The sequence below is a fragment of the Ahaetulla prasina genome, chromosome 1, assembly GCF_028640845.1.
Source record: "Ahaetulla prasina isolate Xishuangbanna chromosome 1, ASM2864084v1, whole genome shotgun sequence".
Taxonomy (NCBI): Eukaryota; Metazoa; Chordata; class Lepidosauria; order Squamata; family Colubridae; genus Ahaetulla; species Ahaetulla prasina.
Genome location: NC_080539.1, coordinates 374,587,990 through 374,598,804, shown reverse-complemented (window position 1 = coordinate 374,598,804; position 10,815 = coordinate 374,587,990). Strand labels below are relative to the sequence as shown.

Sequence of the window (10,815 nt, the reverse complement as noted above, 5' to 3'; positions counted from 1 at the left end):
AAAGCGCTCCATGGCATAGGGCCGGGTTACTTACGGGACCGCCTGCTGCCACCGATTGCCTCCCACCGACCCGTATGCTCTCACAGGGAGGGACTCCTTAGGGTGCCGTCCGCCAGGCAATGCCGACTGGCGACACCCAGAGGAAGGGCTTTCTCTGTGGGGGCTCCCACCCTCTGGAACGAGCTTCCCCCAGGGCTGCGCCAACTTCCCGACCTCCGAACCTTCCGCCGCGAGCTTAAGACACATCTATTTATTTGCACAGGGCTAGCTAGCCTAGGGTTTTTAGTTTTAAATTTAGTTTTAATGGGGTTTTATACTATTTTAGTGATATTTTAATTTCGGCCTAATTAATAAGTTTTTTAATTGTTGTTTTTATTTGTATTATTCTTATGTTTTTATTTGGCTGTAAACCGCCCTGAGTCCTTCGGGAGATAGGGCGGTATAAAAATTCGAATAAATAAATAAATATAAATAAATAAATAAATAAATAAATAAGATTCTTCTGGATTTTGAATCTATCTTCCAAAGTGTTAGCAATTCCCATCTTGGGATCATCCTTAAATATGATGAGCACCTCTCAATCCCCTCATCTAGCTTTATTTATTTATTTTATTTCGTCAGGCATGTGTTTTATGACAGATACAAGTGTGGTGTCTTTTTAATTTTTTTTAACAAACACAAAAGACAAGTGTAAACATAATTATAAATACATGTAAAGGATACAAATAAAAGAAAACATTAGGACAGGGACGGTAGGCATGCAGGGGCACTTATGCACGCCCCTTACAGACCTCTTAGGAATGGGGTGAGGTCAATAGTAGATAGTCTTTGGTTAAAGCTTTGGGGATTTTGGGAAAAAACCACAGAGTCAGGTAGTGCATTCCAGGCATTGACAACTTTGTTATTGAAGTCGTGTTTTCTGCAGTCTAGTTTGGAGTGGTTTACCATGAGTTTGTATCTATTGTGTGCTCTTGTGTTATTGGTTGAAGCTGAAGTATTCATTGGCTGGTAGGACATTGTAGCAGATGATTTTATGTACTATGCTTAGGTCAGACCAAAGACGGTGAAGTTCTAAGTAAGCCCAAAATTTTGAGTCTGATGGCATAAGGTATTTTGCTGCGAACAGAGGAGTGGAGGACTCGTCTTGTGAAATACCTCTGGACTCGCTCAATTGTATTAATATCTGATATGCAGTGTGGGTTCCAGACAGATGAGCTGTATTCAAGAATTGGTCTGGCAAAGGTTTTTTATGCCCTAGTTTGAAGTTCAATATTACCAGATTGTTCGATTGGAGCAATGCAACAATCTTCAGCCACTCCACCATGCTTGTGAGTTCATCGAAGTCAGCGGTGCAGAAACATAACTGTAAAAAACAGACTGGAAATAAAAGTTAAAATAAGCAAAAAAATAGTAAGAGAACACCTGCCTGATCTAGATGAATACAAATCAACAGGACCTGATGGGTTACATCCCAGAGTTTATTTATTTTATTTATTTTTATTTATTTATTTTGTCACAACAATATATGTAACTACCATACAGAAAGGTTATATAGTATATAAAGGTATAGAAGAAAAGAAAAACAATAGGACAGGAACGGTAGGCACGTTTGTGCGCTTATGCACGCCCCTTATGGTCCTCTTAGGAATGGGGTGAGGTCAATAGTAGAAAGTTTTTGGTTAAAGCTTTTAGGATTATGAGAAGAGACCACAGAGTCAGGTAAAGTATTCCAAGCACTGATGATTCTGTTACAGAAGTCATATTTTCTGCAATCTAGATTAAAGTGGTTGACATTAAGTTTAAATCTATTGGTTGCTCTTGTATTATTGCAATTAAAGCTGAAGTAGTCTCTAACAGGAAGGACATTACAGTAGATGATTCTATGAGTTAAACTTAGGTCTTGTCGAAGGTGACGGAGTTCTAAGTTTTCTAAGCCTAGGATTTCAAGTCTGGTGGGATAAGGTATTTTGTTGTTTTCAGAGGAGTGGAGAACTCTTCTTGTAAAATATTTCTGGACACGTTCAATTGTATTGATGTCAGAGATGTGGTGAGGGTTCCAAACAGGCGAGCTGTATTCTAGAATTGGTCTAGCAAATGTTTTATATGCTCTGGTTAGTAGTGTAGTGTAGTAGTGTAGTAGTGTAGAGTTCTAAAGAAATTGGCAGATGTCATGTCAGAACCACTGCACCACATCTTTCAAATATCTTGGAACACCAGGGAACTACCAGAGGACTGGAAAAGAGCTGATGTGGTTCCCATCTTCAAAAAAGGAAGAAGAAAAAAAGATCCAGAAAACTATAGACCAGTCAGCTAACATCAATACCCGGGAAGATACTGGAAAAGATAATTAAAAAACAACTCTGCCAACACCTAGAAACAAGTAAAGTAACAACTAGCAGTTAGCAAGGTTTGTTAAAAACAGAGGATGCCAAACCAATCTTATTTCATTCTTCAACAGTGACTAAATTAGTAGACCAGCAAAATACTGTGGACATTATATACTTAGACTTCAGCAAGGCATTTGACAAAGTAGACCACAACCTACTTCTTTGTATGCTAGACAAAAGTGGGATAGATAGCTTCACCACCAGTTGGATTCACAACTGGCTGACAAACCATACTCAACGAGTAGTCCTTAATGGGTTTAAGTCTACATGGAGGGAAGTAAGCAGTGGGGTGCCACGATGTTCCGTCTTATGCACAATACTCTTCAATGTCTTCATCAATGATTAAGATGAGGGGGTAGATGGGGAACTCATCAAATTTTGATGACCCCAAGCTGGCAGGAATAGCCAACACCCCAGAAGAGAGGCTTAAGACAAAGAAGGATTTTGACAGACTTGAACACTGGGCCCTATCTAACAAAATGGAATTCAATGGTGAAAAAGGTAACATTTTAGGCAAGAAATCTACAGATATAGATTAGGGGAAACAGCTCAATAGTTGTAACTGTGAGAGGGATCTTGGAGACCTAGTAGACACTCATTTAAATGTGAGCCAGCAGTGTGCAGCAAAAAAGCCAACACAGTTCTGGGCTGCATAAACAGAGGGATAGAATCAAGATCACGTGAAGTGTTAATACCACTTTATAATGCCTTGGTAAAGCCACACTTGGAATACTGCATCCAGTTTTGGTCGCCATAGTATTAAAAAAAAGATGTTGAGATGTTGAGAGTGCAGAGAAAAGCAACAAAGATGATTAGGGGACTGGAAGTTAAAACATACGAACAATGACTGCAGGAATTCAGTCTTCATGTTTTAGGTTTGGTCCCATATGTTGATCTCTTGCCCCCTCCAGTTTTAATTTAAACTCTTTGGATGATCAGAGCTAGTTCTTTCCCAAATACATTCTTGCTAGTCTTCATGAATTGCAATCCTTCTAATGGTAGGTTGTTGTTAGTTGCAAAGTCATGTCCGACCCATCGTGACCCCATGGACCACATTCCTCCAAGCCTTCCTGTCTTCTACCAACTGCCTGAGTCCATTGAAGCTCATGCCGACTGCTTCAGTGACTCTATGCAGCCACCTCGTTCTCTGTCGTCCCCTTCTTCTTTTGCCCTCATTTTTTCCCAGCATTCGGCTCTTCTCCAGGGAGTCCTTCCTTCTCATTAGCGGCCAAAGTATTTGAGTTTCATCTTCAGGATCTGGTCTTCTAAAGAGCAGGCAGGATTGATCTCCCCTAGGAGTAACCGGTTGGATGACCTTGCCATCCAAGGGACAGCACCAGAGTTCAAAGGCCTCCATTCTTTGGCACTCAGCCTTCCTTATGGTCCAACTTTCACAGCCTTACATTCCAACTGGGAAAACCAGAGCCTTAGACTATATGCACTTTCTTTTTTTTTACTTCTTTTTTTTTGTTTACTTAGAATTTTAATTAAAAATCATAAGCTTATAGGATAGGATAGGATAGGATAGGATAGGATAGGATAGGATAGGATAGGATAGAATTTTTATTGGCCAAGTGTGATTGGACACACAAGGAATTTGTCTTGGTGCATATGCTCTCAGTTTACATAAAAGAAAAGATACCTTCATCAAGGTACAACATTTACAACACAATTGATGATCAATATATCAATATAAATCATAAGGATTGCCAGCAACAAAGTTACAGTCATACAGTCATAAGTGGAAAGAGATTGGTGATGGGAACTATGAGAAGATTAATAGTAGTGCAGATTCAGTAAATAGTCTGACAGTGTTGATGGAATTATTTGTTTAGCAGAGTGATGGCCTTCGGGGGAAAACTGTACTTGTGTCTAGTTGTTCTGGTGTGCAGTGCTCTGTAGCGTCGTTTTGAGGGTAGGAGTTGAAACAGTTTATGTCCTGGATGCGAGGGGTCTGCAAATATTTTCACGGCCCTCTTCTTGATTCGTGCAGTATACAGGTCCTCAATGGAAGGCAGGTTGGTAGCAATTATTTTTTCTGCAGTTCTAATTATCCTCTGAAGTCTGTGTTTTTCTTGTTGGGTTGCAGAACCAAACCAGACAGTTATAGAGGTGCAAATGACAGACTCAAAGGTACAACATTTCATGATTCCATTACAGCTCCATAGCTGCTACTGCTATTAGCAGAATTACTTGCTTCAGAACTTGATGTGGTAACTGCTAGCCTCTGTCAAGTTCCAAAAACATCATTCACTGTGGAAATTGTGCTTATGTCCCAGAGTTATAGTCCCTGCCTTTCTCCTCCAAAGGCATAAACAAATGGCAGATCTGGACAGCAAGCTAAACAAAACAGGGCACCCATTTTCATATCTCTGGAATAGACTAAAGAAGGCTCGTTTCCTAGGATGTCCCAAATTTTCACAGATTTATCAGAAGATGCTGTGACAAAGCATCTTTTGATTTGGCTACTGAACTGCTTCATCGTGTGCTTTCATTGTGAAGACTGTTTTATGGGAACGAGCATCAAGACAGTATACAAATCCATCTTCCGTGCTAGCTGAGAAGTGGCGAGGTGAAAAATGATTCCAAGTCACCCTTTCAACTTGTCCACTAAATCTCCAGGTTCTATGGTTGTCCTGTGGACTTCTGCAGTCCTATAAAATGGCTGATTTGTCATAAGAGGCAGAAATGAGAGTCTGTGTTTCAAATGGATGAAACTGCAGTGTTTGCACCTTGTCTGTGTGAAGAGAAACTGTTGTGCCCCTGGGCATGTCCCAAAGAATTACAGAATAGTCAGCTGAGGCACTTGCCAAGACAGATCTCAGATGTCTCTTTTGGGATTATGGGAAGATGTCTCTTCCCATAATCCCAAAAGCTTTAACCAAAAACTTTCTACTATTGACCTCACCCCATTCCTAAGAGGACCATAAGGGGCGTGCGTAAGAGCAAAAACGTGCCTACCGTTCCTGTCCTATTGTTTGCTTGTTTCTTTTTTTTTTTTTTCTTCTTCTTAGAATAGAATAGAATAGAATAGAATAGAATTTTTTATTGGCTAAGTGTGATTGGACACACAAGGAATTTGTCTTGGTGCAGATGCTCTCAGTGTACATAAAAGAAAAGATACGTTCATCATACACATTCTTATATATATATACATATGCTTATACTTCCTTATATTACCTCATATATATGTTTATATACTATATAATCTTTTTATGTGATGCTTATATATAATGTTGTGACAAAATAAATAAATAAATAAATAAATAAATAAATAAATAAATAAATAAATAAATAAATAAATGTTTATTCCATGGAAGATCAAGCACTGCATCAGTATTCCCCCGATGGTCTTCTTTGGATAAATTCTTCTTTTGTTTCTTTTTCTTTAAAGGTAAAAAGGTAAAGGTTCCCCTCGCACAAACGTGCTAGTCATTTCTGACTCTGGGGGGAGGGGCGGTGCTCATCTCCGTTTCAAAGCCGAAGAGCCAGCGCTGTCCGAAGACATCTCCGTGGTCATGTGGCTGGCATGACTCAACGCCAAAGCTGCACAGAACACACCGAACCGTTACCTTCCCACCAAAGGTGGTCCCTATTTTTTCTACTTGCATTTTTTTACGTGGTTTCGAACTGCTAGGTTGGCAGAAGCTGGTACAAGTAACGGAAGCTCACCCCGTTACACAGCATTAGGGATTTGAACCGCTGAACTGCTAATCTTTTGATCGACAAGCTCAGCGTCTTACCCACTAAGCCACCGCATCCCTTTTTCGTTAGTTTTTAGTTTCAGTTTCAGTTTCAGTTTTTAGTTTTTATGTTTTTCTTTAGTTTCGCCTTATGTCCTAGTGAAAAAACTGGCTCTAAAGAGTCCACTATGTCAAGATCCCATATTTCAATAACAGAGTTCATTGTGCCAACAGCAATATAATTTCCTGCAGAATCATTGGGACTAGGATCAAAGTTCATCCATTCCACACTTAAGGGGTATGTGTCAAGGTTCCAGAAAAACCTCTTCTGCATAAAAAAACTCAGAAGCCATTGTCTTTCAGAGTTCTTTACTAGCATGAGGAAACTGGCACACGATGAGTGAAATTCCAAAACTGAACTTCCGGATTCTTTTCCCAGTTATACGAACCCCAAGAGTCCCACCCCCCTGACCCCTTTCCTGGTCACATGGTCCCACGTTCTCCCAGTTCATTCGAATATCTTCTCGCCACTCTTCCTGCAGATGTGAACACCATCCGACCTTGACCGCTTGAAGAATGTTACCATACCCCTCAACCCCCCTTCTTCCCCTCAGGGGAAAAATGTGGCAGCGTCTGGAACTCTAAAGTCTAGTATGGTTTCCAGGCCTGACAGTATGCAGATAAAATAAGATCATGATGGACATAAAAGGAATCTCCTTCATGATTATAAACATGAACTTCTAGGCCTCAGTGGTCCTTATCAACTCTGCCACATAAAACAAGACTGTCATTTGACTTAATCCCAAAGTCTTCTTTCTCATATTGATCAGTATCTTTAATAGTGTTATATGGATCATTTCCATTAGTTCCATGTACTGCAAGCCCTGCAAAGATTTCTCCAATGCTCTCAGTACCTGCATTTTCTTCATCATAGTTATCCAAGTCATATTCTGTCAATTCAGCATCCATCTAGCTTATCAATATCCTCATCTTTGGAGCAGAGCTGGCTACCTCACCATTTATTTATTTATTTTATTTGAATTTATATCCCGCCCTTCTCCGAAGACTCAGGGTGGCTTACATTGTGTTAAGCAATAGTCTTCCTCCATTTGTATATTATATACAAAGTCAACTTATTGCCCCCAACAATCTGGGTCCTCATTTTACCTACCTTATAAAGGATGGAAGGCTGAGTCAACCTTGGGCCTGGTGGGACTTGAACTTGCGGTAATTGCAAGCAGCTGCTATTAATAACAGACTGCTTAGTCTGTTGAGCCACCAGAGGCCCCGTCAACAACATCCATTGCACCCGAGGTTTCTTCTTGTCCACCTCCACCCTCATCCACATCCTCATCCTCTGCCTGCAATCACTCTTTAATTTCAGTAATTAAATGCTTCAGTTCTTCCTTGTCAAGTTTTATTTATTTATTTATTTATTTGTCACAACAGTATATATAAGTCTAAGCAAGAAATAACTATATGAATTGAATACAATCAAAGGGAACATTAGGACAGGGACGGTAGGCACGCTGGTGCTCTTATGCACGTCCCTTACAGACCTCTTAAGAATGGGGTGAGGTCAATAGTAGATAGTTAAAGCTTTGGGGATTTTGGGAAGAGACCACAAAAAAACCTTTTGGGTGTCTCCTTGGCAACACCTTGGCAACACCTTGGGGCACCCAGGTAACACAAGTTACGGGACGACTCATGGCTCCAACCGGGATATGAAAGCAGGAATGGAGCAGCTGAAGGAGGCTTCCCCCACTCTATGCACTTTCATTGGCAGGATGATATCTCTGTTTTCTAGTACGCTGTCTAACTTTGCCATAGCTTTCCTCCCCAGGAGCAAGCATCTTTTAATTTCTTGGCTGCAGTCCCCATCTGCGATGATCTTAGAGCCCAGGAAAATAAAATCTGTCACTATCTCCATTTCTTCCCCATCTAGAAAGCCAAGTTCTCATGATGCCACTGTGCTTTCAGCCAGCAAATTTTACTTCTAATATCCTTTGTTCCCTCGTGGGTTGTTGCCCTAGCACTGAGAGGCAGATGAGAAAACAACCTGAGCACCCGAATCCTTTGATTTTTCTGCCTAGTTTTTCATAGTCCACTTGATGGGGATTTTAGGTTTTTTAACAGCCTCATTCATCTCAACACGAAAGAAGGGAAAGGGATAATAATTGGTCGGCTTGACTATTTCAGTGAGCCTTTCTATCACAACTTTATCGTTGCACCTGGGAGACCACACACGGTCAGCTTTGGAAGCCATACTAGGCCGAAGGCTTCCACACGCTGCCACTTTCTCCTGTGTGGGAAAGTAGGGGAGGAGGGTGGTGGTACAAGGGATTATTAGACATAACAGCATTCTTCCTGGCAGTCAAGGTCAGGCTGGGTTCGCATCTGGAGAAGGAGTGGCCGGAGTGATGTCTCGAGATGGGACGGTTGAAGATCAGAGCATGTGATCGGCAGAGGGGTCATGAGGGTGGGGATTTTGGAGTTTGTATTACTGAGGGAGGAACCCAGATCCCCAGATTTGGATTTCAACCAACTGTGCCAGTTTACCTATGCTAGAAAAAGAACTTTGAAAGATGTTTGCTTCGGAGTCTTTTCTGCAAGGAGGGTTTTCTGGAATGCTGACATACACTTCTTCTTTTTTTTAATTTATTTTTATTTGTCACAACAGTAAACACAACATCAACATAAATCAGCAAAATATCATATTAGCATATATATGAGCAAAAGTATGTAATAATTGTATTAATTTGATATAATGAAGGAAACATTAGGACAGGAACGGTAGGCACTTTTGTGCTCTTATGCACGCCCCTTATAGTCCTCTTAGAAATGGGGTGAGGTCAATAGTAGACAGTTTTTGGTTAAAACTTTTGGGAGTTGGAGAAGAGACCACAGAGTCAGGTAGTGTGTTCCAAGCGTTAACAACTCTGTTACAAAAATCATATTTTCTGCAATCAAGATTGAAGTGGTTAACATTAAGTTTGAATCTATTGTTTGCTCTTCTATTATTGTGATTGAAGCTGAAGTCGTCTTTAAGACTACTGTAGGAAGTTAGCAACCACCCCCCTCCTAGAAGAATGAAATATTTTAGAGAATATTTAAAAAGGCAGAATATATTTCCCTGGATGAGAAATGGAGAAACATGTTTTAAAGACAAAGCAGCTCCCTGCAACTTCCTGCCACCCCCCACCTTTGTCAATGGGCCATTAAAGCCTCAACCAAGCTCACTCATTTCCCCCCACCTTTGTCAATGGGTCAGAGGTAGAAACTCATTCTCCCCACCTTTGTCAATGGGCCATCATCATTTGCAACACAATAGGACTCATCTAGCAACAGAAACTCACCACATGGCAAGGCTCAGGCAAGCTTGAGGGACAACCTACATTGTTAGCTAAGACCCCTAGACCACCTGGGAGTTTGACAACCAATCAGGATACTCTTCCTGTGCCCCAGAAAATTCAAAGCTCAGAAAAAGCATAAAGCCAGGGAGCACACAGGATCTCGGCCCTTTTCTGTTCAGGAACTCAAGCCATGTGATCCTGACCACCATTAAACCATCTTTCCAAGCAGTCTCCATGTTTCCAGTGTCTTTGTCCCCACTTGGAACTGAACCAAGATGGATATTTCTTCCAACACTACTTAATTCTCTTAAGGAATTGCTTGGTCTGCAAATCGTTGAATCTCTTCCTTTGAGTAGTGAGTCACCAACCACCAGCACAGACCTCTGTTGATGGTTTTTGATGGCATCCAATTTTGGAAGGCTCTAAGAAAGATGGGATCTGAGAAGACCGCATTTTCTGCACGCAAAACTTGTTTGACAGATCAAGAAGTCACACAATGTACAGAACAGGGCAAAACAAGCTGGCCCCAGGCTAGCAGAGGAACACCGCATGATTGCATCTCCTCCCTCTTATTTAGTCAGCTTCTGCGCTGAATATATCTTGAGGGAAGCTGGATTAGAGGAAGGTGAGCAAACTTCAATCACCTGTATTATGCTGATGTCATCACTCCAGCAGCCAAATAACACATTAACAGAGTTGGAAAGGATCTTGTAGGTCATCTAATCCATCCCCCACCCAAGCAGGAGACCCTAAACCATTTCTGATAAATGGCAGTCCAGTCTCTTCTTGAAAGCCTCCAGCTCCCACAACTTCCGAATGCAACTTCTGTGCCAATGGTTGATTGTTCTCACTGTCAGGAAATTTCTCCTTATTTCTAGGTTGAATCTCTCCTTGTTCAGTTTCTTATTCCTTGTCTGGCCTTCAGGTGCTTTGGAAAATAGCTTGACCCCCTACCTCCTCTCTGTGGCAGCCCCTCAAATATTGGAAGACTGCTATCCTGTCTCCCCTGGTCTTTCTCTTCACTAGACTAGCCAGGCCCAGTTCCTGCAACCATTCTTCATATGTTTTAGTCTCCAGTCCCCTCATCATCCTGGTTGCTCTTCTCTGCACTCTTTCTAGAGTCTCAGCATCTTTTTTTATAGGTTGGTGACCAAAACTGGATGCAGGACTCTAGGTGTGGTCTTACTAAGGCTTTATAGAGTGGTATTAGTACCTCCCTTGATCTTGATTGTATCCCTCTGTTAATGCAATTTAGGATTGCATTGGCTTTTTTTGGCTGCTGCTGCACACTGCTGGCTCCTATTTAACTTTTTGATTCAGAAGTGGTTGCTGTCATTGTTACGATGGCATTGTGCCTTGTAACACCCACACCCACACACACACACAAGATGG

General features: G+C 41.3%; 1 pseudogene; it reads right to left on the bottom strand.

The window, feature by feature from the left end:
- Positions 1 to 4,530: 4,530 nt before the first annotated feature.
- Positions 4,531 to 7,779, bottom strand: LOC131193179 (periodic tryptophan protein 1 homolog; annotated as a pseudogene).
- Between the last annotated feature and the right edge of the window lie 3,036 nt (positions 7,780 to 10,815).